The sequence below is a fragment of the Giraffa tippelskirchi genome, chromosome 1, assembly GCF_054371585.1.
Source record: "Giraffa tippelskirchi isolate mGirTip1 chromosome 1, T2T-mGirTip1v1.2.pri, whole genome shotgun sequence".
In the NCBI taxonomy this organism is placed as follows: domain Eukaryota; kingdom Metazoa; phylum Chordata; class Mammalia; order Artiodactyla; family Giraffidae; genus Giraffa; species Giraffa tippelskirchi.
The window spans coordinates 150,650,078-150,675,768 of record NC_137275.1 but is presented as its reverse complement, the minus strand read 5'-3'; the positions used below and the strand labels follow the sequence as shown (position 1 = coordinate 150,675,768).

At 40.7% G+C, this 25,691-nt stretch overlaps 1 protein-coding gene across 22 annotated transcripts in view; it reads right to left on the bottom strand.

Moving 5' to 3' along the window:
- The window catches only part of MPDZ (multiple PDZ domain crumbs cell polarity complex component), a 212,908-nt gene extending 196,271 nt beyond the window's left edge, over nucleotides 1–16,637 (bottom strand). For 21 of the 22 annotated variants that reach the window (XM_081570360.1, XM_081570365.1, XM_081570379.1 and 18 more), the window contains exon 1: nucleotides 16,301–16,637. The gene's annotated coding sequence lies outside the window, so the exon portion shown is untranslated. Of the gene's footprint in view, nucleotides 1–2,461; nucleotides 2,592–16,227 lie in introns of all 22 variants that reach the window. The other variant, XM_081570408.1, reaches the window with a different exon arrangement.
- Nucleotides 16,638–25,691: the final 9,054 nt, after the last annotated feature.

Here is a 25,691-nt window from a genome sequence, read left to right as displayed (position 1 = left end):
TCATTCCTACAGGAAAGGGACCCTCTGCCCAAATCAACTCACACCAAATATGGTGACTCAGAAAAAAGATTTAAATGCTTCTGAGAATAAAGATTGAGCCTCTTCTCTTCTCTCATCCTCTAGCTAAACTCAGGAATTTAGGTTGATGGGCACTTTGCTCCTGTTTGCCACCACACTGTCAGTGTTGACAGCCAAGCAGCAACAGGCTGGGCACACTTCTTGGACAGAACCAGGCAGGGGAATTCCTCCAAGGGCTGCCCCTGCAGGCAAACAACACCAGGTCCACATCAGACTCCAGAGGCAGCCAACTGTTCATACAGCACTCACTCCAGCCACATAATTGTACTGAGGGAAACCGAAAATGGACAGGAGGATCAACTCTGCCACAGAATCCTCAGGTGTCATTCCTCCAGTTGGCAACCAATCCACCAGAGAAATTACTTCAGGCACCTGCCTCCTGCCTTTTGCCTGCCTGGAATGGAGCAGTTCTCCAGGGCAGGGCCAATGGTGTCCCTGGTGCTTAGAAAAAGCACAAATACACAAAGCGTCCCCATAGGATCCTGTAACATGGCCCGGCAACTGCCAGTCAATTCTGTGTTAGGACTGACCCACTGCAAGAGGAGGTGGCAGACGAATCTCTGTCATTCCTGGCTGCCCTCTCGGAGACGAGATTGTGAGATCTCAGTAATGATACTGGCATGTAGCAAAACAATCGATGGCTTTGTCAGTTGTGACTCAATTATTCCTTAGGGGAAAGCCCTAAAGAACAGTAAAGAGAGACAAACTTTTCAACACAGATACCCTGTGGAACTAGGAGATGGAGGGTCAGAATATTACAACCATGCTGCTTCAGCTTACCTCCCCATCCAACTAGTTCATGCTCTTCATCAAAGGTCATCCAAGGGCTCTGCCCCATAATTTAAAAAATAACTCTACATCCACCATTCCCAAACAGTTTTTCCTGTTCTGGAATCTTTTCTACAAAAATTATGAAGGGTCGTCTATCATATCGCCACTTAGCTATCATTTAGCTGTAAGTACTAAACGTAATTAGATATTTTTATTTTTCCCCATCAATCAGTGCTTCCTAAATTCAGTCTGTGGCTTTCATGATTTCCCTTTGCTGAATCTGGATGGAAACAAAGACAACGTTTACAAACTTTAACCAGAAAAGGGAAGCCTCAAATTTCTAACCGGAAACCCTCTGGGAAGAAAACGGCATACTGAAGTGTGATTTAATGTAGCTGTTTTTCTTTCCTGGACTATGCTTCTGGTGACTAGAGGTCTGCACCCATGTTGACTCAGTTTCAACCCTTTGCTGTGCTGAGAAGTACCAGGCATGTGCTAAGAAGGGCTCATGAAAAATCATGCTCTCTTTGCTCTGAGTCCATTCTTTGCGATACTTGTCATGGAGCATTTAGAACTCTTAAGTTTAGCCGTCAGAAGAAATTAATGCATTTTTGCAATTATTAATGCTTAATGATTTCAAATATCATATTTAAAGACATCAGAAAAGTTTGTGACCTTTTACCAAAACAACTTGCTAACACCTTATTTTGCTGATATGGAGTAAAAGGTCAAAGAGATTACTAACTTTCCCAAGATCACATAACTCATATCTTTTATTAAGCAATCCTATTTCTATAGTTGATATTATGCAGGGGCACTGAAAAGTTTACATAATAAAACATCAATAACTATCTGAAAGTTTCAACCGAAGGTAGTCTTAGTTCATCTACAAGAGGATATGGGGGCACAAGAAAAAGGGAGAAATAATAAGCTTAAAAATCTTACTCCATTAGTTTGGGTGTCTATTAAATTCCCTAAACAATGAACTGTTTAATTTTCCATGTCATTTTGTGGGGTTTTTTTTAAAGCAACTTAATTGCTCAGGTACAAATTAACCACCAATATTCCCTTCAAGAGCCAAAGGTTTCCAAATATATATTCACCACTGGAATATTTAAAATGTAGGTGTGTTGTAATCCACAACTAAACCAATAATCTGTCATTTAAGACGGTTAAAACATGCTCTTCAATAACAACTGATAATAAAACTGTATATAAGAATTGGTTTCTGTTGCATCTACTATAATAACAACTCTTTCACAAGTGAGTTTTTTAGACAATGAACTGGCATTTATTTTTACTCTTTGAAATGAAACCGTTTATGAAATAGCTGTCATATATCCCCATCTTTTTAAACACAGCATATGTGCTTCACAAACATGCATACCTTTAATCCCACCAATAGCTCAATATTAGATATACCCACTTTCAAGTAAGAAAACTGAGGCTGAGAGATTAAAGTATTTTCTCCTATACTCATGAAGTATGTAACCACCAGAGCTAACATTAAAAGCCAATCTGAGTCTGACTGACATCAAAGCCAAGTGCTTTCTACCAAATCATAGCTCTGTGCTCTAATAGTAATACTATAGGAAAGAAAATAGCTACTTACCTTCAGATAAGTAGCCTCAGACAGCCATGCTTTCAGAGGTCCCAAACTGCTACTATAAGGCTGTCTTGAAAAAACACTCTTACATTTTACCAGTTGTGAGATCCTGGGCAAGTCACTTAACTTCTTGGAGCTGCTGTTGTAAAGTGAGCATTAACAATAACAGATGCAAAATGACTGGAAGAAACAGGCATACAAAAGCCGTTGCTATCATTATTTTGTCTTCTAGTGTCTGCACCAACTCAATGAACATGAGTTTGGGTAAACTCTGGGAGTTGGCGACGGACAGGGAGGCCTGGCGTGCTGCAGTCCTTGGGGTCTCAAAGAGTCAGAAGCCACTGAGCATCTGAACTGAACTGAACTGAGTGTCCGTTGTTTCCAATTTGAACGTAACTCTTTAACAGGAGTGAAAATTTGAGCATTTCTGACCTTGGTCTTGTAAGTTATACTATGTCTTACCTATGCAGTAAATAAAACATGTAGCTTTAGGACAGCTTTCCCACTGCTGAAATATACATGTACTTTTTGTACTATTGAAGATCCTCCAAATCACTCCCTCTAAAGTACTTCAAAGAAGCAGAAATGAACCCAAAGAAACTGTAATCCAAAATTCAGCTTAGTCAAAGAACTGACACTTAAAAAAGTGTTAAGTTACCAACCAGAGGAGAGAGACGAAGAGGGAATAGATGTGGTATCTGACAAGACAGAGATAAACTATCAGGAAGAAAGGAAGAAGAAATATTGAGATGAGGAAGCTGAAAGGGGGAAGAAATAGAAAGCTGAAGGACAGCAAAGCAAGTTAGAAAGCCCTGAGAAAACTCCTTAGCATTCGCCAGGCTAACTGGAGGTGGAGGGTGTGCTGACTAAGGTCACAGATGCCCAGAAGAACTGAATCATCTCCCGGCCAATGTGAAATCTGATCTCAAAGGAAGAACTGCAACTCAATCTTCCCGTACCCAAACACAGTAAAACTCATTACATTTGAGTCACTATCCTTTGAGTCAGTTATCAGAATCTCCTGAGAAAAAGTATGTGAAAGTGCTTAAAAAATGGGAAGTTATAGAAGCATTAGGCATTATTATTACTATCAACAGTATTAGCATCAGAATGGCTAACTGATGCTGTTGTTTCCTATCCCTAACTTATGAAAATCAACAACAATAAAAAATTATATATACACAGCACTATTTTAGCAAGTTTCAAATAAGCACTTACATTTCCCTAGGTATAAGGCACAGGCAGATTCAGCAGGAAGATACCTGGACCAGATACTTCCGTTCTCATACAAATAAATACGCACTTTCACATCTAATTTTGCATTCATAATTTGTTTTCTTTTTTAAGAAAGCCATCCTAAGTTCTATAAACTTTAGCACCCCCCCCCAAAAAAAAACCAAACTGTACTATCTGCCTCTATCTCTAAACCATATGGCAAAGAAAAATAAAGACAGGTACCTTGCTTCCGAGCTCTCAATTTTGTAGAAAACAGTACATAATTACACTGCAACAAGATGTGCTAAATTTTGGGAGAGTAAAAGGAATCCAATGCTATCAGAATGAGTCAGAAGAAAGACCTGCAACTTGGGATATGAGGGACAGCCAGGAAAGGGAATGGCATCTCTTACCAATGGAAAGACACCTGCTAAGACAACGAAACCACATAATTTAATGACAATGGTTCTGCAGCACAAGGCTGCCACACTAGACAGAAGAGGAAAACCAGGTTTCCATGGCCTTCGTGGGACTTGGCCCTACAGGGGGAGAGCAGTGAATTTTAGATATATGGGGCAGGGGTGGCAGGGAAGTGGGGTGGTTACTAAAATTTATTTGCTGGGGAAAAAAATTCTGGCAATAGGCTACATAGTTCATCAAAAATAGAAAAGAACTAGGGATTTCCCTGGTGGTCCAGTGGTTAAGTCTCAGTGCTTCCAATATAAGGGGCCCAGGTTTCATCCTGCAACCGAGGGTTCATGAGTCTCAACTGAAGATTCCTTAGGACATAACTAAGAAAAAATCCCACAATTCTCAACCAAGACCTGGCACAGTCAAAGAAATAAAAAAATATTTTTTTTAAAAAAAGAAAAGAACTAATAATAGTACAAACAGATGTTAGGTTGTTAAAAAAAGCCCAATCTGGGGGGGGGGGGGGGGCGGGGGGGTGCGAGAGGTGAGCAAGATTAATGCCAAGAAACAAGAGAGGTGATACAGACACACATATTAGTGAGTATTAAAAGGATCAATGACCACTAGTTGTGTGTTTGGGACAGGTGTAATGAGTGAATGACAGCAACAGAGGTCAACTATCAGTGTTTCTAATCTGGGAAACTAAAAATACCAGAGCATCATTAGCTTAAAGAGCAGAAAAAGAAATGTCACTCAGAGCAAGGGGGTGGAAATGCATTCCTTTTGGGCATATTGAGCTTGAAATGTATAGAAAACAGGAAATAATAGAATTTAGGCTCCATGAGAGTAGAATTTTTGTTTTTCTTTTTTTAAATGTTGTTGATTTCTTTTTCTCACTGGGCTATATCACCAGCCCCAGAAACAGTGGCTGGCCCAAAGTGGGCACTCAATAAATATTTGTTGAAAGAATGAATCAATTACATAAGTGAATCTAAGGAGAAAAACATTTGGAAGTATAAATCAGGGAATCACTGGCCTAAAGATGATGCTGAAGATAAAGAAGATTAATCAGGGAGAAAATAAGAGATTAACAAGAGAACACAGGCTGGAACTCTGGGAAACACAGACATTTAAAAATAGAATATAAGAATTACTTTAGGGGTAAAAATCCATTAGAACTAAGGACTCTCCATGCTTTATCACTCTCAACATGTACTTACAAAACTCCTACCAGGGCCAACACTTTAGGCGAGGTTACTGTTTATTTAGCTGACCCTAAATAAGGGTCATCATTGACATCACTTTGCTTCCTATACTAATGTGATAACAAATGACTTATGGAAAGTTAAAGTCGCTCAGTCAAGTCCGACTCTTTGCGACCCCATGGATTATGGGGTCCATAGAATTCTCCAGGCCAGAATACTGGAGTGGGTAGCCATTCCTTTCTCCAGGGGATCTTCCCAACCCAGGGATCGAACCCAGGTCTCTGGCATTGCATTGTGGCTCAGGTGAGCCACAAGGGAAGCCCCTGACTTATGGAAAATAACCTTACTCAAGTCAAATTAAACATAGAAGATCAAAATATCTTAGACATCAAACAATTATTTGTAAGAACAAATTCAAAACCCTAGTGGAATCAAAATATTCCAGCCAGATCCAAGATGAAATAATATTTACATATATGGAAAATCGGGGTTCCCAGGGAGCTCAGTGGTAAAGAATTTGCCTACCAACGCAAGAGACACAGGTTCAATCCCTGAGGGAAGATTCCCTGGAGTAGGAAATGGCAACCCACTCTACTACTCTTGCCTAGGAAATCCTACAGACAGAGGAGCCTGGTGGGCTACAGTCCACAGGGTCGCAAAGTGTTGGACACGACTGAGTACACACGCACGCAAAACATGGGGAAAAAAATCTAAAAAATCAGTGATCATGCTCTCTTATTTACCTCCATACTAAACTAAAACAAATTCACCTTTAGATCTTCCATTAACTGAATATGCAAACACTCAAAAATAAAGTTTGTCCAGAGTTATGTTTTTCATAACCTGTACTAAAAACTCTAGAGGAATGCTGTATCCCTCTGACAGCAAAGAGATGCCACTCTCTAAACCAACTGATAAGCTCATCAGGCAGTGGTAGTCTACACTGCTGAAGACATACTGAGGAAAATCAGTTGAAAAGATAATTTACATCATGCTGGCCATATTCCAAGTTGCTCAGATAAGGGAAAATTATATAAAGAAGTCAAAAGTAATATGAACCTACTCAAACACAAACCTTAGCCATTTAAGATAAGGAAATGTGGGCCAATTCAATCCCCTAATTACTAATTCAGAGATAATTATAACAGGCTACACTATTTAGTTACCTTATGTAATTCCATAGGACTCACTAAGGCCATCCTAACAACCTGGTATTTTCTCTTTAAAAACAATTTAAAAGATCTTATTTTTTCAATAAACATGACTATTTGCTTCTTAATTAACCCATCTACTATTTAATCACATACATCAACTGTATTTTACTATGGCACTCAAAGGGCTGTTAAAATTAAGAATATAAACCAACTTTTACTTCTGTAATAATCCAGAGTATACCTGCTTCAAATGGTGTTGTTCTGGGGTTTGTAGTTTTTGTTGTTACACATAATTTCAATCAAGTGATGAGAAAGTAGCGACAAACATATGTTAAAAATGGCCTGAGAAATCTGAATGACCCAGGTAAGAATAACATGTTTTCATAAAATAATGACCATCCCTTCCCAATTCTTGGTGTGTCCAATGATCTTAGGTGTAACATACACTGCTGCTGCTGCTAAGTTGCTTCAGTCGTGTCCGACTCTGTGCGACCCCACAGACGGCAGCCCACCAGGCTTCGCTGTCCCTGGGATTCTCCAGGCAGGAATACTGGAGTGGGTTGCCATTTCCTTCTCCAGTGCATGAAAGGGAAAAGTGAAAGTGAAGTCGCTCAGTAGTGTCTGACTCTTAGCGACCCCATGGGCTGTAGCCTACCAGGCTCCTCTGTCCATGGGATTTTCCAAGCAAGAGTACTGGAGTGGGGTGCCATTGCCTTCTCCGGTACACTGGGGGGCAATTATTTAGATAATTTGGGCACCAAATTACTCCTTTGTTATCTAATTCACTATATGATTGTTACATAAAGTTGTCAAAAGAAGTAACCAATAAATCTTTCAAAAATTATAAGAACTACCAAAAATATGCACAAGGGTCAGGAGAACGAGGCAAGCACTCTGGAATAAAGCTTGGGGCTCAATACTAAAAGTGACTTCACAACGTCATATACAAAAGCTTGTGGAAAGCCTCAATACTCATGCAACTTTTTTTAAAATTACCTGACATCTTCAAAAATTAGAAAAATTTAAACCTCTTATTTTACAATTTACCAGGCTTTTTTTTTTTTAACAAAACATAACTTACATATTTTGAAACTTCAACTAACATTAAATAAGGGTATTCAAATTTTATGTTGATCCAAAGGGACAGGAATTTAAGAAGATAGAATAAAACTATCAAATACAAAAGTCTGACCCAACACAGTTGAAACCAAACAAGCACACTACAGGACAATGAAATATAAGAGAATCCTGAACTATTAAAAGAACACTCTGAATGGTATATTCATACAATGAATTAATATTCAGCAATAAACAGTAAAAAAAAACAAAAAAAAAACAAGAGTAAAGGCAACACGGATGAACCCAAACTAAAGTCAAAGCAGTCAGACACAAAGAACGCACTGTATGACTCCATCTATTTAAAGCTCTAGAGAATGCAAACTAATCTATAGTGACAGAAAGCAGATCAGTGGTTACTTGGAGATGGGGAGGTAGGAGAGGCAGGAAAGGATTACCAAGGGGCATGAGAAAAAATCTGCCAGGGATGGACATGCTCAGTCTTGACTGCCAGGATGGTTTCACAAGGGCCAAAACTAACAAACTAGACAATTTCAATACGTGAAGTTTATCATATGTGAACTACGAATTATATTAATCTCAGTAAAATACTTAAACAAGCCCTCTCCACTCATTGAGAAAAGGGGAGAGCTTAAATATCCTGAGTTTAGCACCCAACAGATATTCATTGAATTTAACAGAGCAGCCTAGGGAGAAAAATCCAGGCCTAGGGGTACTGTTTAGACAAAGATATTGATAGATATATGGCTATGGCTATAGACAAAGAGCTGAGAAAAGAAGAGAAGCTAAAGGCAAAGGAGAAAAGGAAAGATACACCCATTTGAATGCAGAGTTCCAAAGAACAGCAAGGAGAGATAAGAAAGTTTTCCTCAATGACCAGGGCAAAGAAATAGAGGAAAACAATAGAATGGGAAAGACTAGAGATCTCTTCAAAAAAATTAGAGATACCAAGGGAACATTTCATGCAAAGATGAGCACAAAAAAGGATAGCAATGGTATAGAACAAACAGCAGCAGAAGATATTAAGAAGAGGTGGCAAGAATACACAGAAGAACCACACAAAAACGATCTTTCATGACCCAGATAATCACGATGGTGTGATCACTCACCTCGAGCCAGATCCTGGAATGAGAAGTCAAGTGGGCCTTAGGAAGTATCCCTACAAACAAAGCTAGTGGAGGTGATGGAATTCCAGTTGAGCTATTTCAAACCCTAAAAGATGATGTTGTTAAAGTGCTGCACTCAATATGCCAGCAAATCTTGCAAACTCAGCAATGGCCACAGGACTGGAAAAGGTCACTTTTCATTCCAATCCAAAAGAAAGGCAATGTCAAAGACTGTTCCAACTACCGAACAATTGCATTCATCTCACATCCTAGCAAAGTAATGCTCAAAATTCTCCAAGCCGGGCTTCAGCAATACATGAACCGTGAACTTCCAGATGTTCAAGCTGGATTTAGAAAAGGCAGAGGTATAAGAGATCAAATTACCAACATCCGCTGGATGATCGAAAAAGCAAGCGAGTTCCAGAAAAACATCTACTTTTCCTCTACTGACTATGCTAAAGCCTTTGACTGTATGGATCACAACAAACTGGAAAATTCTTAAAGAGATGGGAATACCAGACCACCTGACATGCCTCCTGAGAAATTGTATGCAGGTCAAGTAGTAACAGTTAGAACTGGACATGGAACAACAGACTGGTTCCAAATCAGGAAAGGAGTATGCCAAGGCTGTGTATTGTGTCCCTGCTTATTTAACTTATATACACAGTACATCATGCAAAATGCTGGGCTGGATGAACCACAAGCTGGAATCAAGATTGCTGGGAGAAATATCAATAACCTCAGATATGCAGATGACACCACCCTTATGGCACAAAGTGAAGAAGAACTAATGAATCTCTTGATGAAAGTGAAAGAGGAGAGTGAAAAAGTTGGCTTAAAGCTCAACATACAGAAAACTAAGATCATGGCATCTGGTACAATCACTTCATGGCAAATAGATGGGGAAACAATGGAAACAGTGAGAGACTTTATTTTTATGGGCTCCAAAATCACTGCAGATAGTGACGGTAGCCATGAAATTAAAAGACGCTTGCTCCTTGGAAGAAAAGCTATGACGAACCTAAACTGCATATTAAAAATCAGAGACATTACTCTGCCGACAAAGGTCCATCTAGTCAAAGCTATGGTTTTTCCAGTGGTCATGTATGGATGTGAGAGCTGGACTATAAAGAAAGCTGAGTGTTCAAGAACTGTGCTTTTGAACTGTGGTGTTGGAGAAGACTCTTGAGAGTCCCTTGGACAGCAAGGAAATCCAACCAGTCCATCCTAAAGGAAATCAGTCATGAATATTCACTGGAAGGACTGATGCTGAAGCTGAAGCTCCAATACCTTGGACACCTGATGCAAAGGACAGACTCATTGTAAAAGACCCTGATGCTGGGAATGACTGAAGGTGGGAGGAGAAGGGGACAACAGAGGATGAGATGGTTGGATGGCATCACCGACACAATGGACATGAGTTTGAGTAAGCTCTGAGAATTGGTGATGGACAGGGAAGCCTGGCATGCTGCAGTCCATGGGGTCACAAAGAGTCAGACACAACTGAGCGACTAAATTGATAAGAGGGATGAATACACACACATATATATGTATATTCTGCAGATTTAATCATTATAAAGACACATTCCATCGCTGTACTTTTTCTAAAAGGGAACAGCATGACTACACTCACCACTCCCGGAGAATTCATGAATGAAGTAGCGAGCAGAGGGTCAATGTCAGTCAAAACTCCACTGACTCCTATAGATGAGGCCCCTCCAGCGCTACAGTAGGAAATAAATGTTGCCCAGAGGCAGACTTCATGTTTGACTTACTAAAACAAACTACCTTTGAAAGCCTGGGGTGGATGGCAGGAGGAAGGGGGGATACTTGACTTAAACCTTTTCAACATTATCCAGTAAAGCCTTAGACAAACTGGACCTGTTGGTGAAGGCGAGAACTAGCAACATACAAGAGAAGCTAGCCATTCCCTGTATAGATCAGAGAGGACCTTTACAACTGTAGAATAATCTTTAGTATTTATGGTTCTGTTATCATAGTTTTGTCAGTTTAGTGATGTCTTAGAAGCACAGGATAACAGATTCCCATTATCATTTTCTTCAGCTAGGTCCCTGAAGCAAGGCATACTAGGGCCCACCTAATTACATATTGTAAAGTTAATCTAAAATTAACTATAGGTCTATAAGAACATTTACTTTTAAGCCCAGATCAAGATTTAAACATGCCTTTTCCACTGGTGTCCTGTGTACCACATGGTGCTCAGCCGTATTATACCTCCTTAAAGCGTCAAGGGACACTGGTTCTAACAGATGCTATTAATGTCAATTCAAATGTATGGATGTTTAATAATCTCAAATTATCCTCACTGAGAAGAACGACAATTAGTGAAAACTACTGATCAACAGTTGTACTTGTTCATTTGTATATCAAAACAAGCTGGGCGTCCTCATTTCACAAAATATTTGTTTTCTTTAGGGAGAGGTAGCACCTAGGTGAGAGAACAATAGCTAAGTTTTCACCTTCTTTGCACCTGTCTATGTCATCCATATTTTTCAATGTGCCTTCTTAATTATCAAAATAAGTTACTAAAAGAAAAAACTATCTTACATATTTTACTGTAACTAGTTTTAAAACATAATAAATGCAAAGCATTCCAAAACGTGTTCTTACTGTCAACATTAAATCATCAGCACAAACGAAATAGGTTTTTCCTTAAGTTTTTGTTTTGTTTTTCTGTTGTCTAGTAACTGATATTTCTGTTTTTTCCTTTCTTACAAGTGTTTTACTTTTCACTTTCCCCTTCTGCAATTATTTATAGCACCTCAGATATGGAGGTAGAGTTTACAACAGCATAATAATGAATGCTGATTTTGCAGATGTAAGGAGTGGGGTGCCATTGCCTTCTCCGAAATAAAACCAAAAGGAAGATAAAGATAACAATTCCCGAGACCAAACAAATTTAACCACCACAGCAAAAAAGAAAAGCAGGAATTTAAGTATTGTTTTACCTTTTTTAAAAAAAAACTCAGCTCTCCAAATTTGGAAGAACTGCTTTAACATTTCTCTAACAAATATAATTTCATCACTTCAAAAAAGTTTTTATGATATAGGATATAAATTACTTTTTAAATTATATTTTTTCAAAATGGAGAATAAATTTCTGGGGGGAAAAAAGACTATGCCAAATATTTGCCCACAAAATGTGCACAGGATATACACATAATTGTCAGGCCAATATAATCTAAATAACAAATTATACTATTTTAATCACATTCCAAAACCATCACGAGATGTTGACAATGCTAATAGTTCATCTTTGCCAAATTTAATGTTTTACTCATTTTGTGAGAGGATATTTTAAGAAAACTGATGCTTTTATGAAACACTTAAAAAGAAAACTAATTCTGTCTACAAAAAGAAAAGGCCAATTTCCCAGTCAACATCAGAAGAGACAAAATCAGTGGCCTCAGACCAAAGATAAAATACCTTTTTGCTCACATAACAGTTTTCCTTTCTTTCCAAACATCAAATTACCACAGTAATGCTTAGTTACACCACCACAGTAGCCTCCTACAGGACTTCCCTCCCTGACTCCGAAACAGTTCAGTTCTTCAAGGTCTCACCAGTTTACAACCTACAGTCTGAGAGAGCCTTACGGTGTCGGTGAGAATCTACCATGAATTGTGCCTCTCCCTAAATTTATATGCTGAAGTTCTAACCGCCAGTACTTCAGAATGGGACAGTAATCTTCTGGAACACTGTATTTATTCTGTGCTCTCTCCAGTGCCTAATTCAGTTCCTCATACCTCCTAATCTATTACTATCTGCTCAATGAATGACTATCTTAGACCTTCTTGGGAAGTGCCTCACAGGAAAGCAAGGATATCAGTTTTCTCTATCTAGAAACAGTTCATCTCCTTATTCTTATCCACCCATGTGGAAAGTGAAAGTGAAGTCGCTCAGTCGTGTCCCACTCTTTCTGACTCCATGGACTATAGCCCACCAGGCTCCTCATCCATGGAATTTTCCAGGCAAGGATACTGCAGTGGGTTGCCATTTCCTTCTCCAGGGGACCTTCCCGACCCAGGGATTGAACCCAGGTCTCCCACACTGCAGGCAGACTCTTTACTGTCTGAGCCACTAGGGAAGTCCCCGCCCATGTGGAATCCCACTATAATTATTTAAGCACAGTGTATCAACTTTACCATACTACATGTCATTTCCAATTGTATTTATACTGATGCTCTTTTATGCAGGAAACTAATTTACAAGAGAAAATAATGCTGCTCTTGTTATAAATATGGGGTTGATAATGTTATGTAACAATGTATTAATAACAATATCAAATGAACTGCTACTTTAGGCCAAATGTGTTTTAAAAGCACATATGACTGTTTAGAAAATACAACTGGTGCTATATTATCATTCACATGCACCATCAAGCAGTCCTGAAATGTACAGGAAGGTGTTTACTTCTTCACTCAACTACAGAATCTTTAGCTGACAGATGCGTGGCTTGCTCTAATAACATACAGGGACATTTCCAATCCAATATGTTATCTCTGCCCAAAGATCTTTTGTGAAAAGCACAGAGGGCTTTGTGCATATTGTAAATATACAAAATGGAGCAACTCAACCCGAATCAAGTCTATGACATCAGACTTCAGATGTAATCTGGATAAAATCATCTGCTCTTAAGGCAGGACAGTATCTTCCAGGCAATTCACTGCTACTCTCCAGCTTCAAATCCCTTAATCTAAACCCTAGACAATGGGTTCATTTCTTTGGAAAGCAGAGCCTCTCCACCACAGCAGATAAAGACCTGAATCAATGTGAAATTACATTTCAAGGCCTTCTATAAATATCTCAGAGCACCAAGCTTTGCAGACATGTAGTCAACTCTGGGGACAGCCTCTACTTTGACACCATATTTATGCATTCAAAAGTTACCTGACACGCAAAGAGGACTGCAGGGACCAAACAGGGCACTGCCTACATGCCAGAAATTTGGAACACAACAAAACCTGACTTCCACCTCTCCCTTCCCCAGCAACAACAACCACTGGGCTCAGGCAATACAATGAAGCAGTGTGTTAAAGGAAGAAAGGAAACCAGAAACAAGTGAAGGGAAAAGAAACGCTGAAAAGAGCCAAGGAAATGGGAGGGAAGGTATCACATGTGAGCGATCTAGTAGTAATACGGTGAGATCAACTTCATCGATTTTTTGTTTGTTTTACAAATAAGGTAGGCAAGAAGAGCGATGACGAGTCAAGGAACCCCCCAAACTACCTTTGCGTAGGTGACAACTTGCTTGTGGAAAGGAACTTATGACACCCCCTAACCTCTGCTTCTCTCTACATAAATAAACAAAGACATAGTTCTCAAAACTGCTCAGGTAGCAGAGTAACTAGAAGTCACCAGAACTCACTGCAGAGCACCTTGAGATATAGCTATCTATATTAAACTTAAGATAACTAAATATATAGTTTCTGCTAATCAGAAACCCCACTTTAGGCTAGATTCTAAAAAAGAAAGATGCCAAAAGGTTAAGAAAACTTTTTGAGAGTGAAACATGGAAATGAGAAAATCCAACACATTAACTTGTCCAACTACTGGGAAACAGTCTGCCAGTTCCTAGGATTCCAGAAACAGGACCTAAAAGGCAATGAAATTAAACCACACACTCATCACAAGAGGGAGTATGTAAGCAATACTTCTGAAGCCTGATCTTGATTGGCAACTTTTTCTGTAGAGTAAGACAGTAAACTTTTCAGACTCTGAAGGCTATCCATCTCTATCTCAACTATGCAACCAGTCAACTATGTCACTGCTTCTATGAAAGCAGATATCAACAGTAAGAATGCATCACAGACAAAAGGAATGAGTGTAGCTGTGCTCCAATTAAACTTTATGGGCACTTGAAATTTGATTTTCTTATAATTTTCACGTGTCATGAAATGTTATTCTTTTGATTGCTTTTTTCAACTATTTAGAAGTGTACAAACCATCCAAAGCTCTTAAACTTTAGGGGAAAAAAAACAGGCTGCAGCAGAAAGATTTGGTCCATGGCCCTTAAGTTTACAATCTCTGCTTTTAATGATCCTTCTGTCAACTGTGAGGAGCAGAGTGTGCAATACACCCCAGGCTAGAATAACGTCGCCCATTTGTAAACTAGCCCATTAGCAAGCAGGAAATCTGGGCATCCCAGACAAAATGATCTCCACCACCCTCCAAAGCTTCCAGCCCCTCCCTCAGGCAAGGGTGCAGGGGCATTCATCTTGAGCTTTGCATTACATTAGAACGCAAGCCAAGGGTTTTGTGGGGTTTTTTAATTCAACTGTTTGCCTAAATTCTACCAAGGGCTAAAGCAAGTATTAAGCAAATTTAGATGATGCAATTCTTATAAAAAGTTCACTTTAGTCACCTATACCCAAACGTACATGTAATCCTGAAATCCCACTGCATCACCTTGTAAGTTTTTCAGACTAGATGTTATTTATTCTTAAAAGGCAACCTAAATGAGAAACGTCCAGAGAAACACAAAAAGGGATGTTTACGCCACAGCTGTCCAACAAAGCTAGACGACAAGTTTGGCCACTTTTCAGATTATTCCCCTCTCGACATCAAAAGAACTTGGAGAGGTTTCCTTTTAGGCTGGTGAAGGTAAGGTCCTCTCATCTGGTATCTCTGAAACACTGGCTGCCACCCGCTCCCATTCCGCCCAAGTCACATAGCGCTCACACCCAGGTTCTGCCCCAGCATAGCGACCTCAGCACCCCCAGCCGCGGAGATGGAGGGAGACGTCCCGCCGCCCCCGACTCGCCCCCGGTCACTGAGCAGCGGCGGCCACCTCCGGCCTTCTCACAGCCCTTCCTCCTCTCCGCAGTCCCAGCATGAATTTCCACGCGATCTACAGGAAAGAATAGCCCAGCCTTTGTGCCTCTGTAAGTACGCAAGCAAGAATTTACACCACCACCGGTCAAACAAACACACACACATACACACACAGCGTATTCAGAGCAGCGCTTCCCTAGAAACATCCGGCATCCCGAGGCTGCGAAATTGCAGACAAAGGCGCCCCACTGGCGCGGGCTGGGGGTGGGGGGCAGAGAGGGGGAGGCGAGAGCAAAATGCTCCCACCAACGCGGACACGAGATGTTAAGGGCACGGGCGCTAGGGGGAGGGGTGAAGAGTGGGGGCGGGTACCAGTGAGACGCCCGTTCTGGGTGCCCGGCTGCAGCCGAGGCGAGGATCGCCAGCCTAGGGGCGCATCCCCAGCCCCTGCCCACCCTCGCGGAGCGACGGAGTGGGCGTCCGGCCTGGGGCGCGGCCAGTGCAGCGAACAGCAACAGGCGCCCGTGCCAGGCCCGGGGTTCCCCTTCCTGACACCCTTACTGTGCCCTTCCAGCCGAACGAAAAGATGAAACTTTTCAGCCTCTTAGAGTCAACAAGAGCAGAAAAGGAGGGAAGTGGCTGAAAGAACCGGGACGACGGCTCGGGGACCCGGCGAGTCGCCAAGGAAACTTCCAGACCCCCATTTTTTTCAAGAGCAAAGAAACAGCGGCTTCTCGATAGCGCGGGGTGGGGCAAGCGTACCCCTCCCGCCGTCCGCCCCGACCGCCCAGCCCCCGGCACCCGCGCACCTTCCCAGCCGGGGCGCGCGCAGGCCGCGGGGGCGCGCTCCGGCCTCCCGGCCCGGGCCCCGGCGCCGCTTACCCGGCTCGCGACGGCCGCCCCCTGCGGGAACGCTAAAGGGGCGGAGGGTGGGGACGCGGGGAGCCTCGTCTCGCCCACGCTTGCTCTCTTCTGTCCCGAAGTAACGGCCCGGCGAGGAGCTTCGGGATGAACGCGCACAGACGCTCCCGCGCGACCGAGAAACTTAATCCCGCCCGGCCACCGGCGGTCCGACGCCGGCTTCCCCCTCCGTCGCCCCCTCCCCCTGCGCGCGCCGCACTTGCGCCGACCGGGGCTGCCGCGGAGGCGGCGGCGTTGGCGGCGGCGAGGCTCGGGCCGCCCGGGCTGCGTGACGCCTGCGGCCGGCGGGGCGGCGGGCGCGCCTCGGCCAATCAGGGGGCGCGGCCCAGCCGGCCGGCCCGGGGTTTAAACCAGCTCGGCGGGCGCATGGCTGGGATGAGGGGAGTGGGCTCCGCGAGGTTGCTGGGGAAAAGCCCCGTTTAATTCCAATGTCAAATTAAAAAAAGAAGCGTTCATTTGGTGAAGTCTGCCCCATGCAATATTTGGGATATTCTTATACACTAAATTCTTATACACTTCCCTGGTGGCTCAGACGGTAAAGCATCTGCCTACAGTGAGGGAGACTTGGGTTCAATCCCTAGGTCGGGAAGATCTCCTGGAGAAAGAAATGGCAACCCACTCCAGTATTCTTTCCTGGAAAATCCCATGGACGGAGGAATCTAGTAGGCTACAGTCCATGGGGTCGCAAAGAGTCGGACACGACAGAGCAACTTCACTTTCACTTTCTATACACTAAAAAATTGTTTATCTGAAATTCGGATTTAACTGAGGAGCCTTGATTTTATTTGCTGAACCTGGCAACCTTTGGGAACTGGTAGGCCCTATTTCTAAATCTGAGAACCGTTTTTTTTTTTCTTTTTAATCCCAACGGAAATGGCAACCCACTCCAGTATTCTTGCTTGGAGAATTCCATGGACTGACTACAGTCCATGGGGTCACAGAGAGGCGGACACGACTGAGCGACTAACACACACACACTCTCTCTTTCCCTCACACTCTCTCTGTCACAGTCTGTCTGTCTCTCTCTCTGCTTATTAAAGTGATGAGAAGCACTTTAATGAGGATGCCTGGGGGCTAATCTCACTTTGTAAAAAGTAACTTTTAGCGCATCAGTATCCATTTTTTTGACAATAATCGAACTAAAAGACACAAAGAAAATGCAAGAAGACTTCAGGATTACAAGGTGCCAGAAAAAGCATAATCATTTCTATCTTGTGCCGGTTAAGATTATCTTTCTGAAATCCTCAATTCATGAGTCCCAGGAATCTTGTCTGGGAAAGAAAATTGCTTCCTTTTCAATACGTAAGTGTAATATTAGGGCGTACATCATAGGATACTCAAGCCCAATTAAAATGTTTAAAGAATGTATTTAATATCCTGAATTAAAGATCTATTTTTCTTTGGCAGAATTGTAATTTTTGATTTGTCTTAAAAAAGCAATTTGTATATATTTCTACAATATTCACCAACTATTTGAGGGGAAATAGGTTATAAAATAGACAAGACTTCCGGGGGAAATTGGTTTGAATTTTTAAATGGGTATTTTCAGAAAGCTACAAAATAGAACATTTGCCTGCAAATGACTAGAAATTGTGTAAACTGACCTCAGTGCCCTGCGTGGAGAGTGTCCTCAGCCCAAGGACGCTTGTGCTTTTATCAATATTATGATCCGTCTAGTTTTTCCCACCAGCGAAATAAAAATACTGATTAGATTTCTTCATAGTATATGGATATCCGTTTCCTCTGAGTCTTTTGAAAATAAAAGTTGAGATATAATTAGTGGAAAACTCATCTCAGCTTAAGGTTTCCCCTTGTCTCTTCAGCACGCCTCTGTGTTGTGTAACTTTTCAATCCGCACTCGCAGGTCTCACCATTCTGAAAAAGAGACAAAAGAGGTGGAAGAAAGAGAGGAGAGAGAGAGGGAAGGAGGGAGAAAGGAAGGAAGGAAGGAAAAAAGAAAGGGAAGGATGGAGGGACAAAGGAAAAAAGAAAATAACCTTCCTGAGCAGCTCCTTTCTCATCAGCTACCACACTTTCACCTTTTCCTTCACAGTTAATTTTGTTGAAACCAACTAACTGAATCTGGCTTCCTGGCCCATCAGAGCACTAAAGGGACTTTTCTAGGGACACAGTGATCTTCCATCCAGTAAATCCAATGGATACGTTTCTCGCCTCCTATTCCTGTATACTCAGATGCATCCATAACCGTTGCACATTCCCTCCCTGAACTGTTCCCCTCCCCTTGTCTTTCCATGCCATCACCTTCTCTTGGTTTTACACGTTCCTCTTGGGGCCAGATGTGTGAGACCTGAAGCTCATACAATTTGAGACTCTGCTTTGAGAAAAGAAAAACAAAGATATCCTTACTGTGAAAATTTTACAAAACTACGTGACCATGTAAACCCGTTGCTAGGGCTTTTCCCAGACAAAAAAAGGACCCAGAATCATCACCTTTCTTAGCTGCAAAGTTGCTCTGCCTCTGTCAGACCACTATTCAATATTCTTTGCAAACTAACGGCTCCTTAATCTTTAAATGGAATTCCTCAAGACTCAATGATAGGCCCTGTTTTCTTTTTAACTCTGTCTCTAAGTCAATTCCTTTTCACCTCTAGCTTATCATTTATTGGTTAAGGATTCCTAAACTGTTATCTTCAGTCCAGACTTCTTCATCTATCTGAGTGTTTATTTGACTTTCCTGTATATCTGTCTCAAACCTAGATTACTCAAAATGGAGCCATGATATTTCTGCTCAGGCCATCTTTCACAGTTCAGTATTTTGGCGAATAGCACTGCCATGGACTTTACTCCATGTTTCCCATAATTAGGATAAACCCATTGAGATACATTCTCATCTATACTCTTGCTCCGTAGTATTCATCCTTCTCTGTAATTATACATGTAGTTTATGCATTTAGTTATATATACAATCTTTCTGTTCTCTCTTAGACCATAAACTACTTGAGAGAAGTATCCACATCACCATTTTATCCTCAGAGCACAGAAAAATGTTTCATACCTAATTAGTGTTCAGTTGACATTGGCTAAATACATGAATGCAAAAATGAATGATTTATTTATATATAGCTTTCGTTTTCTTGCTGTAGAGTCATCTCCAGGCATCCCGCTTGGAAAGAATTCTCTTATTGCTTAAAAATTCCAGATGATTCCTCCTCTTTGAAGAGCAAAGCCCTTCCATTTGTCCTTTTCCAAATCTGGTCATTTTCAGATGTAAAGAAAGTGCATGAAATACTAATTTGTAGAAGTACGGAAGGAAAATGATTCCATAACTAGCTACTAAAGGTATTCTGAGAGTCTTGAAAGGCAAAATGGCATTTCAAGTATACAAAAATTTAATATTTTGGTTTGTCGCAAGTCTATACATGAGATTAAAATAACGGATTGGTTTAAAAGACACTGTTGTTCTGGTCTCATTTAGCAAAGCAAATTGTACATGCCCACCTTAAGTGGTAATACATCAGAGGTCAAAAAGGCATTTTGTTTCCATTCAGTTCAGTTCAGTTCTGTCGCTCAGTTGTGTCCAACTCTTTGCGACCTTATGAACCACTCCACTCCATTACTTCTTCCATAAAACTATCCAGCACTGGGATGATTCCACTCAGGATCATCTCCTTTCGAAGTAAACCCGTATCATTACTGCTGTTTTCTCTTATTCTTGTTCTAACCCAGACACAAGCTTTCTGGTAGTAACAAGACAGTGTGGTTTATTGCACTGGTTTAAAAAAAAAAAAATGTTTTTTTAATTAAAATAAAATCTTACAGAAAAAGCGCAAGTATAAAGCAGATAAAGTTGAAACTCACTTCCTGTGTATAGACTAATAATTCTTTCTAGTCTTCCTATTTCATGTCAAGCACAGTCTTCGGATCTGTTGATGAGGGAATTAGGCACATTGTCTGCATCCCAGTTGTTTTCCCAGGGAAGCATTCTGCACACTAATTTGTTTCTATCAAATCTGAATAATGTTCAGACCAATTTTGTAAGGGAAAAATTCTGCGGACTTCCAGTATTAGCTAGGTTATATATATATATATAATTTAACAAGTATTGATACAAATATCAATTAAGTACATAAAACTTGGATACTGGCGAAAGGTCCATTTTGTCTACTCAAAACCCTTAGTGTCTGCCAGAAAGAGATCCTGGAAATTCCATGTTCGATCCATCAAGGTAGAAAGTTGCCTCCCAGGCAAAACAGTCTTTGTTCTGCTTTCCTGACAGCGATCCAGTCCCTCCCTCACTTGGTAGATGTTACTACAGGGCCCCCAGGTCAGCACTGTGTATGAACCAAATCCTCTCCCCAGGACTAAATAACTTTGGAGGAATTCTAATTGTAGGCCAATGGTTTATTTCCATGTCTTTAAACAGCTGTGTCTCTTATTAACTAATACTGCTCCATTTAAATGCAAACTAGTTGACGTATTTACATCTCTTCCTGCCTAAGGATTAGGTAATATATAACAAATATTCATTTTTATTTATTATAGTTTGCAGAAAGGTTTTTATAGTCAGTGTTGGCTGGATAACTTTATGGCTTTAACTAGCCTCTAGTTTCTCAAGTAAAAGAAAGGACTTTGGATGCTTTTTTTTTTTCTGTTTGTTCAATGTTAGAAAAAAATAGGCTATTTTAAACAATCTTTAACTTCTTTCAATAATTGAAAGCAGACAAGATTGAAAAAAGAAGAATGTTAGGATAATAAATATATGTCTACAAGAAATCCATTAGGAGGAAAGAATGGCTGAGAGAGAATGCCAGGCATGTGAAAAATGTAAAAATTATATCTCTTTTGAGAACATGTAGAGTAATCTATCTCTCTTCATATAACAAACTGTTTATAGAAGAATAGAGGCACCAAAACATACAGTGTATGTGACTGGGTCTTATCTCTCAGAGGAAGAAAGAAAGGGCATTGGGAGTTCATGACCATCTGACCTTGACTCTATTTACTCATGGACCCACAGAATTATAGTGCAGTGAGGAAATGCTGGGAGAAAGCTTTAGGATGAGCTTGTTTTTTGGGTGGAATACATCCAAATAATCTGACTCGAGTTTATACCAGCTAAAATGACATTTTGGAATCTCTTTCCTGTAAAGTATTTCTTCTGTATCATGTATACTATTAAGAGTATAAATCAGTTGTCAAAAAAAGTCAAAATAAATAAGCAATAATCATAATGAGAACTTACTCAAGTCATATCATAATTTGTAGGTAATATACCTCCTTTGTGATGACAGAAAGAATTGAGAGAAGAAGTTGTGTTTTTGAGAGTGCCTCTGGGTGACTAGATCACACTTTACCTGAAGTCCATGCCCTTTTTTCTATTTTCATTTACATGAGACAAAAAATATCCTTTAGTTCTTCAACTAGTGTGAATTGTATCTTTTGTTATTTGCAACTAAAAGCTTTCAAACTGATAAAATATACATATTAAGCCATTCACAGTGATCTAAACAGTACTTTCAACTTCCTAGGAACACACTGGGTTTTGTCGTCTAGTGGGAGTTGTTAAAGAATAGCTAGGAATATGGGAAAGACAAGAGTTTCCATAGGTGAAACTCACCGAGAAATGTGATACATTTCTAGTTATACTACAAAGGGGCAGAGAAAAATGTAAGCTTGTTTCAGAGGATGTAGCTCTACAGACCAGGTTTTCTTTGAGTCTCTGCATTTCTACCATAATTATGACTCACTGTAGTCCTTTCCCTATTTCTCTTGTTTTCTATCTTCCTCTGAAAATATTTGTTTAAATTGGTTCCTTGAAAGTCTGGTGATCCTTAATGTTCTGACTATTTAATAAAGAGGCAATAAACAGTTCTAGTCTCTATCCTTGGGAAGCCTTCTTGACCCATGTGTTTCACTTTTGAGGAAATAGCATGTAGGAGACCCTAATTTCCAGAAGTAGGAAGTCTCTGCTTATAGTCATTGAAATGCTTAGAGAGGACATTTCTGGGTGTTTGTCTGAGAAATAGATGATAGATGCCTGGCTGCTAGGAGTTCTGTATGGAAGCTTTGTGTGTGTGTGTGTGTGTGTGTGTGTCTGTCTGTCTGTCTGTCTGTCTGTCTGTCTGTCTTTATGCATGTGTGTGGTGATAATGGTAATGTTGATTGTCCTAATCCCCATTTTTTGCACCTGACATTTTATTTCTATTCTCCATCGTACCTTGTTTCCAGCTTCTTTGCAGTTCTTGTAGCTTCTTCGCAGTTTCCAGCTTTTTAGCAGTTATAGAAGATAATTCAGTTCTCTCCAGCTGGAGCACTGTAGGCTCTCTGGTAGTGTTTCTCAAACTATCTATGCAGAGTCAGATTTTGCATTTTAAACTCCCAGTGTATCACTGCCCATTGTGCTTAAAACAGATTACTAAAAAAGTAATTACATGCATGGATGTTGCATCAATGTTAAATTAATATAAAGATATTCAAATAACTTGAAATGTCAATGTGGACCAACCTGTAGACCACACTTTGGGGAGCAACTCTGCAGGGCCTTGCTACTCCAAATATGGTCCATAAACCAGAAATATTTGCATTGCTTGGGAGCTTGTCAGAAACGCAAAATCTCAGTCATCAACCCCAAATTCTGAATTTGCATCTTCAGTTTAACCAGACCTCCAAGTGCACATTAAAGTTCTTAGGGAGTTTCCACTCTTTCATCTCTTTCTTGTCTTCTGGGAATGTGCTGCTATATCTTTACCTGAAAAGATTTTTCTTCAGAGCTTCAGATAGCTCCCATTTCCTCCTCATTCAGGTCACAGGTCAAATGTCACCTCTGTGAAGAAGGCTTCTCTTCTGCTCCAACAGAAGCAAGTCTCTCTCATGCCACATTACCCTCTATTACTTGCTTTTAAGTGTCTATCACTATCCAAAATAGTTGCTGTCCTCCCTCCTGTCTCCCAACCCCAGCTAGACTATAAACCCCATGAGAGCAGAGATCTTGTCTGTCTCATTTCCAGTCTTTTAACCTGTGGGAGCACAGTGCCTGGAAAGTGATAGGTTCTGTTTACAATGTTAGGTGCGTTACTTCTGTTGACTCATGACTTCTGCCCACCACTGGCTCCTCTTGCCTCCTGTTTCTGTGTATTGCTTTCATTGTGTGTCTCTCTGAATTTGTAATAGAAAATCCAACATAAACTGACTTTTAAATAAAACAGATGTTAGTTCATGTCCAGAGGAAACCCAGTAATCAGGCATAGATCAGTTAGGGCTCTGGCCCTTTTGGCTCCGATTCTTTTGACCCCACCCATCTCCATGTGTCAGCTTCATATTCAGGCTGGCAGCTAGGTAAACAGGGCAGTCCCAGATGTCACATACACACAGAATGCTGTTCACCGACCATCCAGTGTGCTCGCTTGCTTTTAAAAACCAATTAAACTCTGTCCCTCACACCTCCTGCAGAATTCCTTCAACACTCCTTAGACTGAATTAGATTACATGTCTACTCATAATTCAAAATACTTATACACAAATAGAGAGTGGTATAATTACACACAATAAAATGTACACATCTCAAGTGTGCATTTCAGTCCATTTTGACAATTATATAGACACCAACAAATCAAGATGTCAGGTATTTTCATCACCCTAGAAAGTTGCCTTGGGTCCTTTGTAGTTAATCAGATGAGTACCAGCCTTGCTGAGTGAGCCATACTGAAGTTGGAGGCAAAAGGAATAATCAGGAATACTGATCCTGTCCTTATTTAAAATGCTGATGTTTTATTCTTTATTTACCTCCAATTTATTTTTTAACATTGCATTAAAATATGATTTAGTTTGATCATTAGGTTTTTTTGGTACCCCTCCCTTAAATGTTGTGCCAAGGCAAATGCCATACTCACTTCACTCACCTCTTCTGTTGCAACCCTGTGTTCAATGAACCTCTATCTCTGTCTTGCTATCTCTGTCTCAATATGATTTCTGCATGTAACCTCTCTACATGATGGCCTCAGAATGGCCAAACTTCTTCCATTGTAGCTGAAGGCTCACAGTTTAAGTGTCCAAGAGAAGCCAGAAGGCCAGAGGCATTCCCTATCTGATTTAGGCTCAGAAATCACCCAGAGCTGCTTCTGCCATATTTCATTCATAATGACAGTCACAAAGACTAGCCAGGTACAAGGAGAAGGGACAGAGACTCTATCTCTTGATAGGAAGAATGTCAAAGAATTTGAAGACATATTTTAAAACTATCATGGAGCCTGGTGGCTTTTATGGCCAATTTGGGGTATTAATGAATAGACCTTATTTTCAAGTACTAAAATTTTCCAACCAAATGAATTTTTAAAAATTGTACCTTACATTCATTTTAAAGTATCTTCTCTTTTCTCCAAGGTGTAGTTGGATGGTTTGGGTTTTATTCATTACTTCCTTTCCATTCACTCACTGCTATTTGTGGCTCTTCCAAGTTAAGGATAAGAGAAGCTGGGAATCAGACAAAAAAGAGCACAAATGTATTTTTTTTTTCACTTGGCCAGATATTAAAAACTCTCTTCCATGGCAGGTAGCCAAAGGCTAACTCCATCTCTTAAGGGGTGATTCAGTGATCTGAAGACCTCCTCCACTCTGACTCCCTGGACCTCTGCCCAGTTTAGAGATGATGTACATTCCTGCTGACCTCCTAAGACTCCCAGTCAGCTCCTGCTTTCCTGGAGGAGCTTTCCCTCTACAGCCTCTTCTTCCTAGGGTCCGTTCATCCAGGCAGGAAGTTCTTCAGAGAAAGCCTTTCAAAATGGGGCTAGTCTAGAAGCATTACTTTCCAAAGTGTCTTTATGACAAACAAACCTCCAATCCATTCAAAGCTATATATTGGTTTTGGACCTGCCATCTCAGGCAATTCAAGACAGCCTGTCACATTCAAACTTTTCTAGGGGGAAATCAGGCTCTCATCTCTATGATACACTTCTCACACTCTGGAGAACCCCAATCAAGTTCCCTAAAAGATTTTTACACCACACTTTGTTTTAATAGCAGCACCAGACCATACCTAAGTTTTCACAGCTCAGAAACATCCAGTCTGTGTGAGGAAATGCCTCCTCTCCACAGAGTTGTTTTCTTGGGCTCCAAAATCACTGCAAATGGTGACTGCAACTGTGAAATTAAAAGACACTTACTCCTTGGAAGAAAAGCTATTACAAACCTAGACAGCATACTAAAAAGCAGAGACATTACTTCGCCAACAAAGATTTGTCTGGTCAAAGCTATGGTTTTTCTGGTAGTCATGTTTGGATGTGAGAGTTGGACCATAAAGAAAGTTGAGCGCCGAAGAATTGATGTTTTTGAACTGTGGTGTTGGAGAAGACTCTTTAGAGTCCCTTGGACTGCAAGGAGATCCAACCAGTCAATC